This window comes from Erpetoichthys calabaricus, chromosome 5, assembly GCF_900747795.2.
Source record: "Erpetoichthys calabaricus chromosome 5, fErpCal1.3, whole genome shotgun sequence".
Lineage (NCBI taxonomy): Eukaryota > Metazoa > Chordata > Cladistia > Polypteriformes > Polypteridae > Erpetoichthys > Erpetoichthys calabaricus.
Genome location: NC_041398.2, coordinates 114,092,791 through 114,110,509, shown reverse-complemented (window position 1 = coordinate 114,110,509; position 17,719 = coordinate 114,092,791).

Here is a 17,719-nt window from a genome sequence, read left to right as displayed (position 1 = left end):
ATGCAAAATTTCACACCACAACAATCATTTTTTTTTGTATATTGAGGGATAAAAAACATGAAATGGTTTACATTATGTACTTTTATGAATGAAGTATAAATGTGTTTAAATGTAATTTCTTTATGAAGCAGATAAAAAAATCAGTACTGAAGAGAGTATGTTTTATCATTAAAACAGAACAAAAGAAAAACACGTTTTGTGTTATGAATAATAAGGGGGAAGTTAAACTTATATCAAATTCCCGAGACAATATTTATAAACAATTCTTGCAGTAGGGCTACTTCTATTTTTAATACATTGGTTCCCTTTTCAAAAATTTAAGCTGTATAAGGCAACAAAATATGTTTTAAGAGTTTGAACTGTTTGTGTGTGTTAAAATAATTTTATAAGTATAAAATTCAGTTATTTTATGATAATCGTTGGTAATGACAACAAACATTTAGCTTATTTTTAAGTACAACTGCATGATATTTGGTGACCTGTTAAGATTAATGCAGGTTTCAATACATAGTCTCGACTTAGATATGTTTTAATAATAATAATAATAATTCTTTGCATTTATATAGCGCTTTCCTCACTACTCAAAGCGCTCAGTAATTGCAGGTTAAGGGCCTTGCTCAAGGGCCCAACAGAGCAGAGTCTCTTTTGGCATTCACGGGATTCGAACCAGCAACCTTCCGATTGCCAGTGCAGATCCCTAGCCTCAGAGCTAAGAGAACTAAAACTTCTCCACTCATCAATAACAAACAGATATTTACTCATGTTACTTTTCAGTAACTTTGATCATTTTTTATGGCTGTCTAAAGAATACTTTTATCAGCTTTATCATTTTGTTGAGCCAGAAGCTGGTGTATCTTGCTAGTATGCTGTTTTACCTCAACAACTATCTTTTTAAATGCACAATATAAGCTTTGTGTGCTTATTTCTAAATATCCTTCATATCATGTGGAAGAAAACCTAGATAGTCGTATAGGTAGATTATTAAATAAGTTCTTCTGTCAACTTAACATTCACTCTAAGTGGAGACTAAAATGACTGGCAATTGATACTTGTTCAAAGGTGCAGGGGCTCTGATGCTGTTTAAGAAACACTGCAGTCCATGCTATAATTGTCAGGTACATCTTTGAAGTGTTTCCTCAATTTGTAATTTGAATCAGTCTTGTTCATTTCCTCCATTATCTAAACTGGTTATGTGTTTCTGGGTCTCTAATGAACTAGTGCTCCACACTCACTAATAAGGGCCCAGTTTAGAGTCGCTGGTTGCCGCACACAGGATGCGGGAGGAACTCTAAAGCACTTAGAGAAAATTTCCACCCAGATATGCAGACAACTTGCAAACTCCACATCAGCATTGCTTGGTCTTTCATTCAAACCACAATTCTGAGGCTGTGAGGCACCCTGAATCATTTCTACTTGTCTGAAAATGTAATGTATTCTTTGCTAAATACAGTATGTATTTATTACTTCATGTAACATATCAATGTGCATCCCACCCAATTCAATTCAGGATCCCAAGGGGCCAGAGCCTATCCCAGCAGCATTGAGCAGGAGGAAAGAGTTGTGGATGGGGTGCTAGTTTATTGCGGGACCTTCTCTCACACACACTGCACTAACAAAAGAGCACTTTATAATTGCCAGTTAACTTAAAACACATGTCTTTTGAAATATTTGAAGAAAAATCTGTAGAAACAGTCTTGCAAACACAGGAAAAATGTATAGACTCTATACAGGCAGCAACTGCTGAGAACTGCATTATTGTGCTGCCATATCAATCTATGTATAATAAATTGTTAACTCAGAAGATCAGTGAATAAAGGATGAGTAAGTCAGCATGTCGAGGGCTTCATCCAGGCATTATTCTGTTTCTTTTAGCCTTGTTTCTGGTAATTGAGTGGTTACTGACTCACAGTTGGCTTAGGCACAGTGCAATTAATTGTGGCAAGTGACAAATTTAGATCCTTCAGTGTTAACCTGAATTTGGCTAAAGAACTTGTTCTTAGTAGATTGAAGCTTTTTTTTTTTTTTTTTTTTTACATAGTGTGTAAATAAATTGCTGTGCTGTGTACACATAAATTGATCACTTTAGATTTCTTTGAAATAACGTTTAACCTTTTAAAGACATACATTTTTTATTCTGAGTACTTCTATAAGCTTCATTGAATTTGCAGTGATGTCAGTCAGTCAGTCATTTTCCAACCTGCTATATCCCACTCATTTGTATGGTTAAAACCCAACCCCGATTTTTATGTAAAATGGAGTCACTGTAAAAAATAAGGCTTTAAAAGTACTTAAAAAAAATAAGGCAACAAATTACAAGCAATATTTTTGAGTAGATTTAATATACTGCACTATTGAATAAACTTAATTTATTAATTTACTCAAATTTACCTAAAATAAATGAGTTTGATTAAATATAAGTAGTGGCAAAAATATTTTTATTTAACTCCGATTTTCATTTGAATTACTCAGAAAAAATGAGTAATAATGCAACGCTGGACAGTAATGACTGTATAACAAATACAGTATATGCTAAAATTCCATATATCTTTATTAATTTGAACATGCACAGATAGTCACAACAACAAAGTTATATTTTCAAAGGAAAATTAAATCAAATATCTGAAGATAGTTTTTACTGAATTACTGGCATTCAAATGTCAATGCAAATTTTCTTTTTTTTTTTTTAACTTACACAAAAAGTATCTCTCAATCAAATAATATCCCAGGAATGAGAGGTAAACAGGAAGGAAACATAGAGAGTAAAAGAGTGAAATCCTGAGGCAGATGCCGCTCTTCAAACACTTCCTGCATTTACGCCAACATATCCGGTTAAACGAATGGCCACCTTTTCCACTACTTTTCAGTATGCGATAGAGAAAATCCTGAAATAAAATAGGACATAAGAAATCACAACAGTTTTTTTTTGCATCGCTAAATAAATCTGTGTTAAAAATTAACAAGAAAATACATTACCTATGCAGAACACTAATTAAATAAGAGGTCAAATAATACTGTGACGGTTAGGCAAATATCTTATGTTGTTTACAAGTAGAAGTTTAGGACAAACGCCATATCATTCTCAAACTTATCTCAAAGTGTCATTTTCTTTTTCTGTGTAAAATAAAAGTTTTAAATGATAAAAAAAAATATGAACGCACATAACTATCTGAGAAATGTGCTTGCTTTTTAAAGCAAACCAACAAGGGAGGCTGTTAAAAAGACGCTACCTCGCTCACCATGTTTCCCACATGAAGGGAAAGGTTTCGTGAAAACAACAACTGCTTACGTCTGTAACTTAACGAAATGAAATAGTAGTTTTTCATTACGGAATTAATATGCTTTATACTTACACATTCGTAATAAAATAGCTCTTACTATGGATAAACGTTACAGCTGAATGCGTTGTTGTAAAGACCAAGAAATTGATGTGAGAGGAAGTGCAGTGTCATTAAATTTAACTTAACTTAAATGTGTTCAATTCACAGTATAGTTTTTTACTTAGAATAAGTTATAAAAAATGTTTACATTTTAAGAAAAATAATAAGTTAACATTATTCTTAATTATTTTTTTTATTTTATTAAATAATTAATAAAAAGGGTAAAACCCATTTTTATTAATTAAAGTAATGATTATTTTGTGTATAGTTAGCTATTTTTTGTTATTATTTTTCACACATGCAAGATTTATTTTTTACAGTGTAGTCCTTTTGTTACTTTTGGATTATTTGTTTTTTGCTTAAGATCCTTTTTATATTTTTTCTATTATATAAATCAGATTCCCTAAATGATAAATTTGATTTTGAATGTAAACCATTTATTTCCAAGAAGTAATAACTAGATGGTTTAATTATTAAACCATAAAAATAAATATACTATATATAATAAGTAATGAAGCATAGTAGTAGTTTAGGCAACACTGTATATTGAACTCAGGCAGACATCTGAATAAACCCTAATATAATCTCCAAAAAATCTGTTCTCTTTTGTTTGTTTTTTTTAACAGTTATTGCTACCTTGCATAGATTATTATATCAATTTGCTCTTTTTGCTTATAAATTACAGTGGATTATGATTGTTGCATTTGTTTCAAATGTAATGGTAATAAAAAACATCTATTGTAAATTATCCTATTAGTGTAAAGTGTTATTGAGCAGTTTTTGGTGACCTATGGGTAGACCCATCGCACAGTACAAGGCTTATGTTTTTCACCCAGTCTTGAAGGGCTGCCAGCTAGAAACTAGTATGTTTAGAAGGTGCATCAACTAATTGCTTAGAAACTAAGGCATAAGTTGGGGCATTTGATGAAATTACAAATTAATTTTGAAACAGAGTAAATATGCACAATGCATTTAAGTATCTAAATTAATATCATACATTGAATTATATGATGTTTTTGTGTATGCTATCTTCCATATTTTGTTATATGTAATTGGTTATCCAGTTATATTTTATAAGATTCAGAGTTTGCTTAGCCACATGGGCTGTGTGAGTGCTGCTTCACATCTCCAGGGGCTTGGTTCAAATCCTAGAGCAGTCACTGTCTGATAGGATCTCCATTTGTTTTCCTTTGGCTGTTGCAGTTTCCCTCCATCATCCCAAAGACATTCATACTAGGTTAATCAGTTGCTCTAATATGGATCTGTGCTTTGTCCGGGATTGCTTTCTGATCTGACATAATGCTGCTGGACTTGTCTGTGGCTGCCTGCAACCAAAAATATGAATTAACATGGTTTAGAAAGGGAAAAAGGAATAGATTGATGAAGTAGTGTGTGTATTTGTGTAAACGTGTGTCAGAGAGACCTTTACACTGTGCAATAGAAAATAAATACAACATACAGCGTGGAATCCAAATACTTTTATGATTCTATCTGTTCAGGGTATGCTTCTTCTTCTGAAAATGTCAGAATTTGATGATGCAAGAATGTGTTCAAAACAAAATGATTGTTCTTTTTCATACTGCAGTAAGCTAACACTAACTGGTCTATAGCAGATGTCCAGTTTTTCTTATTTGGCCACACCTAATAATTACTTCAGTCAGAGATGGTTTTGTGGACAGGTCTTTGCTAAAAGAATGGTGTATAAATTGCCCGTGGTATAGTTTTGGGATGATCAGAAATCTGTTAGTTTTTAACTTATAATAAAATAAAGATGTGGTTATAGGAGGTGAAAGCTGGTTAATTGATCAAATTTAAAAGAAGGTCAAAGGTAGCAGAAAGAGACAAAGGGAATAAAAAAAGAGAATAAAATTCAATGTCTGTACAGTAAACCAAGAAAATTAAATACACAATCACCAGGAAAAAGTGAGGATTACAACAGATTCAGACACTGAGTGCTTGAGCAAAATTAGGATTCACTTAATATGTGATCTCTGCTACAGCCACTGATAAGCAGGTAGTGTGTCAGTGTGGCCTTGTGAGAGGGGAGAAAGCACAATAAGGTGGTTTAGCCTTTACTGCTATAGAAAACATAGATAAGATCAAACTGAACTGGTATGCCTAGATGAACAAATTGTTTTCAGTTTATACAAGGAACATTTCAATATTTGTTATAATACTATAGAATTGTGATAAATTACACTGTACATTACCACAGTATTTCACATTTATTTTCTTTTGTCAAAGGACACAGGACCTTTTCAGTACCTGCTCTTGTGTTTTAAACATATACTTGAAATGAGATTCACTGTTGAAAGATACATAGCTTACTTTGCTGAAAGAAAAATTGTACATATCATATCTTACAGTAGTGTGAATTCTTAGGGATCCTGCAATACTATACAATACTTGGGTCATGGTATGATAATGCTATGATTTGATTTTTTTTTTAACAAATAAGTATTGCAGTCCAGTTCTGCAATATTTTACAGTGGATTTTATTATTATTTGACTAAAGTTGAAATCATATCCCTATAGGCGAAAATTGAAATTGTGTCTATCTATAATACCTAATAAGAAAAACTCTTCATTTAGTTCATCCCCTTCATTATGACTGTGAATATTCGGCTATAGTACATAAGACACATCATTTAAATTTATGTGTGAGTAAATTCTCATTAGATAAACTTATATCGTCTTATCAACCAGCCTGTCAACCACTAATTGGGATTAGAATGTTTAACATTTAAAATATCCTTGAATTTATGTAAATTTGTTTTGAAAAACTTGGGTCAACTTAAATGCACAATCATCAGGAGACACATGTAGACCATTATCTTTCTGTTTCATCAGTAAATTATTAAATTCTCAAGCAAAATATGCTGAACACTATTAAGTTCTCAGAAACTTGGTTTATTTTAATTAGCCATTGGGAAAAAGTCATCCTGTGGTGTTTCATATTCACTTATTATTTTTTTAAATGTTATTTTAATGGCATTCCTTTCTTTTCATTGCTCACTAAGATTTGTTGAATCTCAGGCAGAAGTGCACTTTGGCCAGTCAGAATGGGACCAATTAGAGCACAGAGACATGTGCGAACACTGATAAGAATTTTCAACTGAGTTTTTGCTTCTCCGTAGTTTATAGCATGTCAGTGTACTTAATTTTAATTTGACAAAGCTTGTGAATTGCCTATTATGTTCTTCATAACATTGTGTAACCAAAATAAACGTTAAAAGTAATCAGAGCATTTCTTACTGGAAGCTCTGCAGTTGTGCTTCTAGAAAATATATTGTTATGCACATACCGATAAAATGTATTGATTTTACTCTCATATGGCACATTGGAAACATAGAAAATACTGCATAAATTCTCATATTGAAACACAAATCCAGAAATCAAAAAACAAAACTAGTAATATTTGTCCTCATTTTTTCTCTACCTGTAATATATAAGATGGGTCTCTAAATTAAAAAAAAACAAACTTCTGGCTCACAGTATTACTGTTTCATTGCAGTCCCATCTTTGAAACAATTTTTTTGTTCTTCAGTATAAGCTATATAGTTTGAATCCAGAGCTTACTGCTTTGCCTGATTCTTCCCTCATGTTTCCGATATATGAACCAATTTCTTGTTACTCTAATGAGGACATAACTTAAAAAATAACTAGAAGAAAGAATTTCCTAAGTCAAACATGTCCAAGTATTTGGACATCCTTAGCATCCATCACCTTTTTTTGGGTGGATTTGGAACGCTGGTAAGTTTAAATGAGCTGAGAGTGGAATGCAGTAGTAACAAAAATTAAACAAAATGCAAACATACTTACTCATACCACACTAATTTAAAGTAACAAACCTGAAATGCATGTGTTTAGGATATGGGAGGAAAAGAAAAATCTATACAGATACAGGAGAATTGCTCATAGACACTGACTAGGAGTTGGAAGGGAGCAGCACAAACTGCCATGCCCTCATTGCAGAAAACGTGAAAAATAATATACCAGGTAAATCAAAAATAATTGAAACGTTTAAAAATGTAGTACTCAGTAACTAAGTATCATAAAACATGATATGCACCAAAATGTAGAGTTAAACAAATATAGTTGTCTGATATATCACTTGAAAACCTGAAATATTAATTCATACACAAAAGAACATGTTTACTCATAAAGATATTGTTCAAAAAACAAAAATTACAATACAGAGTTTTTATTAAAACTAGCCAACCCGCAGCGTAGCATACGCCACATAATTATTTATTGATGGGTGAACACTTCCTGAAAGACACAGTTGTCCAAATGGTGTGGGTTTGAGGATACGACTGTGAGTGAATGAAAAGATGGAACTCTGGAGAGAGCAACATACAATTGTCTGTGACTGAAAACTGGTTTTGGCAGATACAGGCATATCTTTTTGAAAGTTTGTCCCTGTGCCTTATTAATGCCAATCTAACAGGAAATTGTCTGCGTGTAAAAGTAAAAGGCAAATTTGAATCTGATGGGGTCAGGGAAATCCGGGGAATATGGACAGTTTGTGAGGTAGCAGCTGCGATTGTTTTACACTCCAGTACACTGCGGTGAATGCTGGTAACAGTCAGTCTAGTGCCTTTACAGAGACTTCTTACTGGCATGAGGTTTCTGAGAAGCATGACGACTGAACCAATTTTAAGTTTGAGTTTATGCGGAGGCATGCCAGTGGGAGTAAAACTGCTAAGAAATTCTTCGGGGAATGAAAGTTGATGTGCGGGATCGTCTGTGACGATGGAGTCAACACTGGTGAAAGTTACTTCGTCGGTAGGGATAAGTTTCAGTACCTGTTCATTAAGGTGTAGCGAGTCTTCGTTGGTGACGCTTAATATAGCTCATGTACTGAGTTGTTCTGGAGTCACATTTGAGAAGTTGATCAGAAATAAAAGGAAAACAATGTAAAGGTAATGTTGCAGGTGTTCCGTTTTTCCCATCTTGCGAAATCTTGTTCGTGAGGAAGAGCTGTCATATTTGTTGTCAGTGTAAGTACATGCATGCAGCCGGAACCAAAAAGAACAATGAAAAGTCAACGTGGCTCAGAGGTGCATGTGGACTGTAGCAGAGACGAAAGCGACTGAGGCGGTGTTTGGTGAGGTGCTACGTGCCTCGAGAGCAAGGGTGGACTCGGGAGGAGGGTTAGAGTTGGCGGGCGGGGCTCTGTCGTGCGTATCCCATGGTCCTAGAGTTGGTGGGCGGAGCTCTGTGAGTTGGCGGGCGTGGCTCTGTCATGCGTATCCCATGGTCTCTGTCTTGCGTGCCATGGTCGGCTGATTAGTGAATTGTTGGTGGGTGGGGCTCTGTCTTGCGTGCATCTTGGCTCTGTCTTGCGTGCGTCTTGCTTGCCATGGACTTAGTAAATTATATATATATATATATATATATATATATATATATATATATATAGATACACTGGAAAGTTACCAAAAATATATATATATCCCATATAACACGCACTGGACATTGGGAAGAAACAGTCACAGCAAAGTCACATCTACCTATATTACATATTAAAAGATCAATAGCACACACAAATGGATCCGGTTGACCCTAAAGATAATCTAATTGCATAAACTCTAAATAACCCAACCTTTAACAGTCCATAGAAGACTATGTTACTATCAGTTACACTTCAACAACTGAGTCTAAATGACACATTCATGAGTTAAATCCTTTTAATATCAATGAGCCATGAAATTCCACAAACATAAACTGGATCTCAAATAGTCCCATTCTGTTAGCTTTAATTAGCCGACATGGTTTGGGAGTCATGATTCCTTCTTTCTTCATGGCTACAGATTGGTACAGATGAATAGCTTAAGTTAAACAGAACAAATAAACAAAAATATACAGTATATATATATATATATATATATATATATATATATATATATATATATATATATATATATATATATATGTGTGTGTGTGTGTATATATATATATATATATATATATATATATATATACACTGTATATATATACTGTATGTATATATATATATATATATATATATATATATATATATATATATATATATATATATATATATGTATATACTGTATATATAAAGTTATAGACAAAGCACACGCACATATACTGTATTGGAAGATTATTTAATATATATTTAACCTAACATTTTATGAGTTCAGACTTCGGTTGATCCACTACAGAACATTGACCATCTTATTCTGAAGCCATTAAAAAATTTGATTTGGCTCTGTTTTTGAATTGCTTGTTCTTTTAGAATGCATATATATATATTCACCATGGTGAAGAAGGACTAGCTTTCTTGAGAAATGAGTGATTTTGTGACAAACAAATTTTGCTTTTCTTTTCTTCACCATACTCCAGTTTTCATTATTGACAAGTAAAACTTCTTAAACAAAAGAAATCAGAATCCAATTAAACATGTAACTCTAACTTTACTAATGTTAGCAAGATTTTTTTTAAAAGTCTACTTTTTTGAAAAAAAAACAAAAAACTTATTTAATATAAGCTGTGTACAAGCTTGTGCCAGAAATATAACTTTGACCAAAATACATCTTGAAATGAGCTACAAGGCAGTGGTTACTTACTGAATACAGTAACGCCATTTTTGTTCCTGTGTCTTTCTTTGCCTGTTAGAGCATTCACTGCATTTTGTTGAATTTAGAACCAACATTGGGCAGTTTTATTGTAGCAAGGCTCAGTATTGCAAAAATGGCTCATGGCTTTTTTTAAGGCTTTTATTAGCCTTTTTGTAATTTCTTGTTTTGGTTGTTTTATCCTTAATCATTGCTGACTCATTTTTATATTGTCTTTTCTGTCTGTATATTAATTGTACTTCACTGCTTCACTTTCCTCCTCCTTTGGTTGTTAGACCAGTTCAGTTTAAGCCTGGTTTGTAGTTCTTTCCTTTCTGTAATGTCAAGTAGTTACCCTACTTACTGACTCTGCATGCAAAAATTACCTTCAAGAAGGAAAAATGTTTTGCCTGAAGAGTCAAAATTATTTTATAATGGATCTGATTAGTAGGGTATGATCCCTGTTCAGACATCTGATCCTGTCTTCTTGTAATGTGACCCCTGCTTTTATAATTCTATCTCTTGGAAGACAAAGTTCATTTTAGGACAGTAAAAAAAAATAAAAGATGTGTATCTTATTTAGGATCCTGGTCTTGTTTCTGGCTCACCAAGTAGAAGTCCACAGAAATTTGTCTAATTCATTCTTGATTAATTTTACTCAGTAGCAGTTCTCTGTATTTTTGAATCTTATCAAACTAGTTTATTTAATGCTTTCAAAATCAAGATTAGCTTTTTTCATATATTTCTGAAAGTTTGGCTTTCAGACATGTTTTTTGCAGACTACTGCAAACACTGTAGCTCAGATCTGCTGGTTTACGGAGTACTTAAACAGGTGCATATCCTTAATAAACTGACATTGGGATTTGGAGGGGGAAGTAAACTAAATGTAATCTTTTCTTCTGTCTCTCTTTCCTTTCACTTTTTCTTTTACATCCTGTGCCTCTTCACTTTCCTTCCCTGCCAGCAAGATGCCATACTCTTCCTCCCATTTCTGAGCTCAACTACTCCAGTTCTAATTGAGGTAGACATTGTAATCTACCTTCCAGAATCAGGTATCACCCTTCAGACCTCCAAATCCACCAGATCATAGTGCTCCTAGGTGGACCCTGGTGTTCCAGAATTCTTGAGCCCAGATTTTTTTTTTAAAGGACCAAATGCCCAGCTCTGATCATGGGAACCCGATCCTTGTCACTGCATTAGAGTCCCAGTATCTTTCCCCATGTCTCCTTGCTGCAGGCTATTTATTGGCTTGACTAAGTGCTCAGTAAGTATTACAGCTTAATCTTTGGGGTCCTGGGCACAGATGGATCTGCTGCCAACTGGTGGAACATTGCCTTACAGGTACAATTTATCTCTAGTGATTGAAATGTATGTAAGGTTGAAATTATTTGTAAAAAAGCTTTGTTTATTTGATTATTCCATGTGAAATTTTCATATTTAGAAAAGAAATGGAAGTTTTGATATAAATGTAGAAGCTGGTAATTTTTTAAGTAAATGATGCTCCCTACTAGTTACAGATGATTGATCCACATAAAAGAAAGCACTTTAGCACTTGAGACAGAGAGGTAAAGCTGAAACCTGAAAATAAGTGAGCACTATGAGAGAAGACACTGCAAGCTGACAGGTTTTTCCTGCACACCTTGGACGCAAGAATTGTGTCTCTTTTAGTTTCAAAATAGAGTGAGCAATAGTGTCAAGGGCTGAAACTGCTGGAGAGCTGTGTTTCAGAGATACTATATATTTAGATTAAAAATGTTGGGAGCTTTCCAAGTGTAACAAATACTTGCTAGATATCTATAACCAATTTGTGGACTTTTATTTTTCACTTTAAATGGGGTTTCTTATCGATTGCCACTGCCCTACACATTTACAATTTTCTGGAGATCCACATGGTTTGCTTGGTTCATTTTTGATCCACAGGTGACAAAACTTCTTGAGATCTTTGCTGTATTGAACACATCCACACTTGACTATCAGCTGGGTCCCAAACAGCACATGGATGTCAAAGCTCTTTGAGGACATTCACAATATTTCTTCCTGCAGGATCAGGTTGAAAAAAGTCATCATATGCATATTAAAGTTTTATCCAATTCTGCAAGCAAGAATACTGAGACAAGACAAAATCATGGCCAGTAGGCAAAGCAATGAGTCTTAAATATAGGAAAACAAAAAAAATTCTAATATGAGAGTTACTGGAGGAACCCAATGAACAAGGAAGTATGCATGAATGTTAACTTTCTTAAATGCTACTTCACTTTGAACGTTAGATGAAAGTTTTCATTTTTAATGCATAGTAACTAGTAATGTAGTTTGGCAAAAGTGGGGAGAAACGTAGAGACAAATCAATCAGAAATCAATTCTCCCCATAAGTGGACCAGGTTCACTGTTGGGAAACGCACTGTGAAAAGATGTTTCCGTCCATACTAAAGCCATAAAGCCATAATGGCGTCAAGATAACAAGAAAAAAAACAACACAAACATAACACAAAGAATAATTTTATTTTTAGCTTGTTTAAAATAATTATCCAATGTGCACTTCACAGCAGGCTCTTCTGGGAAAGCCCAAATAGAATTCTGCAGCTACAGAGATTAGGATGCTTGCTCTTTCTCTGTCTTTCTTTTTGTCACTTGGTCGAGGTACTCTCAGTGATTTTTCTTTTATCTTCTCCTGGAGACGTCAGAGCAGGCAGAATTATAAATGGTAGCTGCAATTCAAAATACTTAAGGTTAAGCAGGCCAACGGTTGTTGGACTGCAGGGTTTTTAGATTGCAGCAGTTGTGGGGTAATGCTATTGATAACTTTTAGATAATATTGTTTTGGTAAAATAAACCAGTCACTGTTTAATTGTAAGCTTTGTCTCCTTTTGCTAGAAAACTCAGAAAACAAAGAATGCTTTTTCTGGCAGTGCCCAAGAAATATTTTTCACACTGGGTGATGTAAAGTAGCAAAAATCAAGACGGTATAATAATATATAACATATAAAAAGGAAAATTAAGGAATGTAACATAATAATACAGTAATCCCTCCTCCATCGCGGGGGTTGCGTTCCAGAGCCACCTGCGAAATAAGAAAATCCGCGAAGTAGAAACCATATGTTTATATGGTTATTTTTATATTGTCATGCTTGGGTCACAGATTTGCGCAGAAACACAGGAGGTTGTAGAGAGACAGGAACGTTATTCAAACACTGCAAACAAACATTTGTCTCTTTTTCAAAAGTTTAAACTGTGCTCCATGACAAGACAGAGATGACAGTTCTGTCTCACAATTAAAAGAATGCAAACATATCTTCCTCTTCAAAGGAGCAAACAAATCAATAGGGCTGTTCGGCTTTTTAAGTATGCGAAGCGCCGCGGCACAAAGCTGTTGAAGGTGGCAGCTCACACCCCCTCCGTCAGGAGCAGACAGAGAGAGAGAGTGAGAGAGAGAGAGACAGATAAAAAAATCAACACGTGCCCTTCGTGCTTTTAAGTATGCGAAGCACCGGGCAGCATGTCGCTTCACGAAGCAGCTGCACAGAAGGTAGCCAACGTGAAGATAATCTTTCAGCATTTTTAGACGAGCGTCTGTATCGTCTAGGTGTGCGAACAGCCCCCCTGCTCAATCACCATACGTCAGGATCAGAGAAAGTCAGCGCAAGAGAGACAGAGAAAAGTAAGTTGGGTAGCTTCTCAGCCATCTGCCAATAGTGTCCCTTGTATGAAATCAACTGGGCAAACCAACTGAGGAAGCATGTACCAGAAATTAAAAGACCCATTGTCCGCAGAAACCCGCGAAGCAGCGAAAAATCCGCGATATATATTTAAATATGCTTACATATAAAATCCGCGATGGAGTGAAGCTGCGAAAGGCGAAGCGCGATATAGCGAGGGATCACTGTAATAATAATAATCAAGGCAGTATAATATATAACATATAAAAAGGAAAATTAAGGAATGTAAAAATAATAAGAAGAAGAAATAGAAATAAAATAAATATTCTGTAGGAAAGATGAATAAGGTTTTATTAGCAGATTATGTACAGTATATGAGTGCAAAGATTATTAAATACACAGACCACAGTGGCATATTGGATATTGATTGAACGTCATTGCTGCCTACAGACAATTAGCATACTGATGTGAAAATAATGAGATTGCAATTGTGTGACATATTTTGAAATTAAATGTATTGTTTCTGAACATTCTTCACTAGAGTAATGATCTGATGTGCTTTTTATAATTAGCATCTAATGTATGGCTTAAGCATAACAATAATCTTTTACAGTTTTCTGTGCACTAGTCCTCATATTATCCAGAGTGGATTATAGTTATGAAAATATGCATAGACTTAAATTTTTCATGATTCTAATTGGATTAGAATTGATAATGAGGTTTTACTGGAAATACTTGGTGTGTTTCTTTTCTTCTTGAATACTGTAGGCAGTATATCTTTTCGCCATTGATGGTTGTTTTTCTATTTGCACATTATTATTTTTCATTTGATCTCTCATGGGATATATTCCAAGAATAAAGATTTATGTGTTTCCATTAACAGTGTGTAACATAATGCAACAAGAGAGGTGTGAAAGAGCACAAAAACCTATCTTAATTACCTTTGACAATGACAATAATGCTAAGGTTGGAAGAAGACAGGGCTTGTTGCTACATGCTGTGATGACAGTAGTGTTGCCTCCAGTCTGTTAGTCTGTGGACTGATGACTTCTCATGGTTGACCTTCTTTATTCAGCCAGATGAGGAGAAGACAGGAGTAGAAGTGATGTCATCAGTTTTTTTTTCTGTAGTGTACTCTTCCACTGTTTGTGTTAAAGACTGTTCAGCACTTTCTCTCTTTCCCCTTTGTATCCTTACGTCTCAACCTGTAAGACACCCATCATACTCGACTTATTTGAAATTACATCATAATGAAAAAGTTAAATATTCAGTCTTAGTAACAGACTTCCTCTTCTGTACTCCCTTTATCTGAGTTCAAGTGCATTATAATATACAGAGTACAGTAAAATTCTTACTTGCTTGGCCAACATCCAACACATTGCCACTCTCAGGCATCACGCTGGACAGACTTTAACTAAATTGTTGCTTCTTAAGAGTTGGCTTGTGTCTTTTGAAACAATGCACTGAATGTAAGTTTATCATTTTGGAAAGTTATTACTTTACAATAATTTGAGAAGCTGCTTCTGTAGCACTGGTGAAAAGAAAAAATAACAGCAAATATTTGGTAATAAACTCCCTGGAGAATCTTTGTACTACAGTGCTATGGTTTGTTTTTTAAGGAGCAGCTTTTATGGACTTTTTATCATACAGTTGTTGTGTCTCAAGATAATTTAATGTGTTTGTTTTATTTGATCCTACCAATTTCATGGATAGTTTAATTTTGATGATATATTGTTGTCAAGGCATGCATTTCAGTTAAATAATAAATATAAAATACAATAAAAATTATTCTCATTTCAGTACTCTTTTTTTCATAGTTTATTTATAAGATTAACATCTTTGTGCATCTCACATACCATATCTACCACTTTAATGATTCTCAAGAGACCTGCTGACAGCAAAAGTTACAAAAAGGAAAAAATCTTAGAAAAGAGAGAGAAAAATATGTTGTCCCAAATACTGCAACAAAGAACCTGTGTCATTCACATCATATATGCATAACAGGGTTATTAATATAGACATGCCAGTTGCATTTGTCATTACACATGGTATAGGCATGTGTCTTACAGTATTGATATCAGCCTTTTTTGTCTCAGAACTAGCAGTGTGCTTGTGACTTCCATGCAGTGCAGTAGTGTGGGATAAGGGAAAAAAATGGCTACCTCCTCCTTGGTAGGTATCACCTGAATCCCGTAAAAACAGAAAACCCATTCAGTATTAGTCTAACACTGTGACTGTTGAGTCTTTGCATCAGCCATAATTTAGGGTTTAGCTTAATATTAGATTTCATATTTTTTTGATATTGATATTTCTTTAAATTGTGCAACTGACATGAATACAGTTGCTTATTGACTGCAAATATACAGTAGTTTTCCTCTTAATTATTGGTGCCTCAGAGCTTGGTGTAGGACAGTGTTTCTAAAACTACAGGTCACAACCCAATTGGGGTTGGGGACATGTTTGTGATGGGTTCCCTAATGATCATGTAGTAAAATTAGCCGAGCCCATTCAAGCCCAGATTATGTAGCAAGTGATACACTGACTTTTTATTGTTGTAGTATTCGATCTGCCTATAAACAATGTTGTTAAGTCATCACAGAGACCTTTCATTTCAATGGTATGAAAATATAATTAATATTCCCCACAACACCAGCCTTTGAAGCAGTAAAACTGAGATGACTGACAGCAAAGACACATATAAGAAACTGGGAGAGAGGAGGGAAAGACAGATGAGCTTGTGAGATGAAGGCACCTTGGCACTAGTGTGAAATATTGAAACGAAAATAACAAATGATAATAACAACAATTACCAAATGATTTTTGGGGTGTTGCTGGCATTTATAAAAGGTTTAGTATGGTGGGAAGATGTATAGTTCCGTTGCAGTGCTTTATGCCAAGTGCAGATTTTGTTGTCATGTCCTACTAGTCCATGCCTCCTGGCATGTTTGCCACTAAGGCATAAATTGAATCTACAGTAAATCTGTAATAATCCACTGAACAGTATCATCTCCAGACAGAGGAGCAGGTTTAGCAACAGACTGCTATCACTGTCCTGCTCCACTGACAGACTGAGGAGATCGGTCCTGCCCCACACTATACGACTCTTCAATTCCACCCGGGGGTGGGGGTTACAAGTTAACACTCTTCAAGATTATTGTCTATTATACCTGCCTTGCACTCTCCACCTAGCATTTTTTTTTCTTTTTAACTTGCACGGCATTTTTATTGCTCTTTAATTAATATTGTTTTTATCAGTATGCTGCTGCTGGAGTATGTGAATTTCCCCTTGGGGATTAATAAAGTACTCCTATCCTATCTATCTATCTATCTATCTATCTATCTATCTATCTATCTATCTATCTATCTATCTATCTATCTATCTATCTATCTATCTATCTATCTATCTGTCTGTCTGTCTGTCTGTCTGTCTGTCTGTCTGTCTGTCTGTCTGTCTGTCTGTCTGTCTGTCTGTCTGAATTACAAAGAATATTTTGTTTTAAGTCTGTCATGTCTCAATGAAAATGAATCACTTCTCTTAACACTATTTAAAAGTGGTTTGATAAATTTCAGATCCATTGAGAATAGTAAGAACACCAGAAAATATGAAAGGGTGAGACAGGCTGTACAGAGGAGACTTCTTCTATACTAACACCCGTATAAAATACAAATAGTGCATACATTTTCAGGAAACACTTAAGTACATGATTCAACCTTTTGGACATAGTTTATTGAATTGATAAATGAAAACCAGGACATTCTGAACAATTTGCAAATTTGTGCAGAAGAATGTTTTGCTAATGTTGGACCTCATTTGAAAAAAAATTTTAAAGGTAAATTAACTGAGTCGATTAATTATTTTTTGACTACTTTATTCCTTCTCTGACAAGTCAAGTGATTGAGTGACCATTCTTATTATCTTTTCTAAAAACATCATATCTTTGTGCTACAACTGTATTAAAGAAAAAATTATTTTCATCAGCTTAAAAAACCTGAAATTAAACTACATATTAACACTAAGTGACTGTGTGATATACCTTAGAAATCTATTCCCTGTGATGATGATTGTTGATAATTATTGTTTTAGTAATAATATGTTTGTTTTCCA